The sequence below is a fragment of the Nomascus leucogenys genome, chromosome 2, assembly GCF_006542625.1.
Source record: "Nomascus leucogenys isolate Asia chromosome 2, Asia_NLE_v1, whole genome shotgun sequence".
NCBI lineage: Eukaryota > Metazoa > Chordata > Mammalia > Primates > Hylobatidae > Nomascus > Nomascus leucogenys.
Genome location: NC_044382.1, coordinates 62,439,168 through 62,442,529, shown reverse-complemented (window position 1 = coordinate 62,442,529; position 3,362 = coordinate 62,439,168). Strand labels below are relative to the sequence as shown.

General features: G+C 49.0%; 1 non-coding gene across 1 annotated transcript; it reads right to left on the bottom strand.

Moving 5' to 3' along the window:
- Positions 1-2,328: 2,328 nt before the first annotated feature.
- LOC115831755 lies at positions 2,329-2,435 on the bottom strand. The gene has a single exon (XR_004027247.1). It is a non-coding gene; the product is annotated as a U6 spliceosomal RNA (small nuclear RNA).
- Positions 2,436-3,362: the final 927 nt, after the last annotated feature.

Here is a 3,362-nt window from a genome sequence, read left to right as displayed (position 1 = left end):
CCTTTGCAAATGCCCTGTGAGGTAGGAAGCGTGCTTAGGTCCCTTTCTCAGGTGAGGATGCCAATGTGAAGCCACCTGCCCGATAAGGCAATGGTAGACCTCGACTTGGCCCAAGGCTGTGCCGCCATTGAAACCCAGGCCCTCTCTGGGTGCTGCACGTGGAGGCCCGTGTGCAGATGTGGCCATGAGGAAATGGTGTGAGTAGCAAAAAGGCCAAGAAGCCAACGTGGGTGGCAGGAGGGAGAGAGGGAGGCTGTGGCAAAGTCTTGTTTACATCTTGCCAAGGAGAGCTGCTTGTCATCATCTACCTGAGGGTGGCACCTCAGAAGACAGCCTGGGTGGGGCCCCGCGGCATTGGGCCAGGGTCCCAGCCTGGGTTCTTGTCCCAGCTCTACCCTGATGGATCCCATCTCTGGCGGACCTGGGCAGAGGACAGGCCTTGAGGACCCTTCAGGCCCTAATGCTTTATGATGCTGGAGCAGGAAGCAAGGCTGACAGCAGAAACCTTGGCCCCAGTGGCCTTTTAGTTAAGTGCCTGAGTAACAGTCCACTCCCTACAGGAGGCACTCAGCCCCTCTCCACTACAAGCCCAGCCCCCTCCACGCACAAGCCCCTCACCCCCTAGCAGAGGGTAGTGTAGATAGCTTTACTGATTGGGCCCTAACTAGATACTAACAGCCACAAATCTGCCTCTCTGCTAGTCACTTGCTATGGATTAAAACAGATGCTGTTGCTATACCCATTTTACAGATGAGAAAACTGAGGCCCAAAAAGTCAGTTAGCTCATTCGAGGTCACCACAGACCCAAACACTAGGCCAACTTCCCCAGTAGGTACAATAGGCACAGTGATTAGAGACCATAATACTTTTAAGGACCCATAAAAACGTTTTAATTTCACTTAAAATCAGAGGGGAAAAAATGAACTTTTAGGGTAAAGATAATGATTTCATATATAAAATTAACATATTCACCTTTATACCAATACACCAGGAAAATCTATCTTTATTTTTTATTTTATTTTTTAAAATTAAGAATAACCTTTGTTTGTTTGTTTGTCTTTTTTTTTGAGACAGGGTCTCACTCTGTTGCCCAGGCTGGAGTGCAGTGGCACAATCAGAGCTCACTGCAGCCTTGACCTCCTGGGCTCAGGCAATCCTCCCACCTCGGCCCCCTGAGTAACTGAAACCACAGGCGTGTGCCACCATATCTAGCTAATTTTTAAAAGATGTGTAGAGATGAGGTCCTGCTATGTTGCCCAGGCTGGTCTTGAACTCCTGGGCTCCAGTGATCCTTCTGCCTCAGCCTCCCAAAGTGCTGGGATTACAGGCGTGAGCCACCATGCCTGGCCAAAAATCTATTTTTTAAATGTTCTTTTTAGCGGCAAAACGAACTCACCAAGGCAAAAGCACCTAGGGCTCAGGAAAGTCACCATGCAGCCCTGAAGAGGCAGACCTTGAACTCAGATCTGTTTCCCTCCCAGGGTCATGTCCATCAAAGAAACCTCCAGCCTCTTCCCCAGTATCAAAGCAACCACTCAGGGTAATCTCACGGAGCTGCAGAGTTGACGTCTGTCCTTGGAAGGGTCACGGCCAGATGGCCACTCAGCCACAGGCATTTGCCCAGCTGGCCACAATCCCTGTGGGCAAGTGTCCCAGGCTCAATTTTTGGCCTTCCAAGAAGCCATTGTAGCAGAGGAGCTACATTTCTGGGGCCAAGTCATTCATAAGGGAAGAGGAACAAGGTAAGCCGGGAAACATGCTTGCCCCTCAACTGGGAGAGGCAAGAGAAGATGACCAAGATCATCCAAAAGAACATTCCAGCTTTTCTTCTTCACCTCAAAGAAAACAATTGACAGCCTCCACCAGGGAATTCTGTCCTCAAAAGTCCAGGTATAGCCCAGGAGGACAGAGAGCACTGGCTTTGGTGACAGGCAGATCTGGGTTTGGGTCCCCACTCAGCCATTTAATTTGCTGTGTGACCTTGAAAAAGTGACCTTACCTCTCTGACTGTTTTCCTTTCTTTTGTCTTTTCTTTTCTTTTTTTTTTTGAGATGGAGTCTTACACTGTTGCCCAGGCTGGAGTGCAATGGTGTAATCTCAGCTCTCTGCAACCTCCCCCTCTCAGGTTCCAGCAATTCTCCTGCCTCAGCCTCTAGAGTAGCTGAGATTACAGGCACCTGCCACCACGCCTGGCTAATTTTTTGTATTTTTAGTAGATACAGGGTTTCACTATATTGGCCAGGCTGGTCTCGAACTCCAGACCTCATGATCCACCCACCTCAGCCTCCCAAAGTGCTGAGATTACAAGCAAAAGCCACCGCACCCGGCAAAAATATGGAACGCTTCACGAATTTGCGTGTCATCCTTGTGCGGGGGCCATGCTAATCTTCTTTGTATCGTTCCAATTTTAGTATATGTACTGCCAAAACGAGCACTGTTTTCCTTTCTGTAAACTGGGAATAATAGCAATGCCCTTCCCCCAAAGGATGGTAGTGAGAATTGGCTGAAATAAAATGCTTTCTTCTATAGTAAAGCAGTTGCAAGGAGTAAAAGCCAGAAGAATATTTATTCATCGGTTTGAGAAACAAAATCATTGATGCCAACATTCCCAGGGCCTTGAGTAATTATGCCATGGGCTTGCCTGAAACACTGATAAATTTAGAGAAGCCACCAAAGCCACAGTAACTGAGGCCACACTATGAGGTCAGCCTCTTTTTCCCCCCAGGTCTTTGAGGTGATAGTTTAGACAGGAGGTAGGAATCTTGCTAATGAAAGGAGAGCCTCACCTTCAATTAAGGTGTCACCAGAGTGGGAAATTCATCAGCCCTGGTGATGGTGACTTACGCCACACTTGAGCCTTGCAAGTCCGGGATGACACAACCCAAGGCAGAAACCATGAAATTAGAACAAAGGTCTAAGTAATAAGCAGCCCTGGGAGTTCCATCCAGGTGAGCAGGGCTGTTGCTCAGCAGGTGAGCCTGCCCCGCCACGGAGACTCAGCGCTAGAGAGAACCACATCGGCTCACACCAGGGGTCTGAACCCTGCTAACCCCACGGGGGGGATTCTCACAGCCAAAAGCTCTTGTGACTCTTCCAATAATAGCAACTCCCGCCCAGCCACTTCTCTCCAAGAGCAGTGCTTCTCAAACCACACTGTGCACATGAATCAGCTGGGTTGTTATTAGAACGCATCTTAAGGCAGCGGCTCATGCCTGTAATCCCAACATTTTATGAGGCCGAGGCGGGAGGATCACTTGAGGTTAGGAGTTTGAGACCAACCTGGGTGACGTGGGCACAAGACCCCGGTCTCTATACAAAAATACTGTTTTTTAATTAGCCAGGCATGGTGGTGTGTGCCTGTA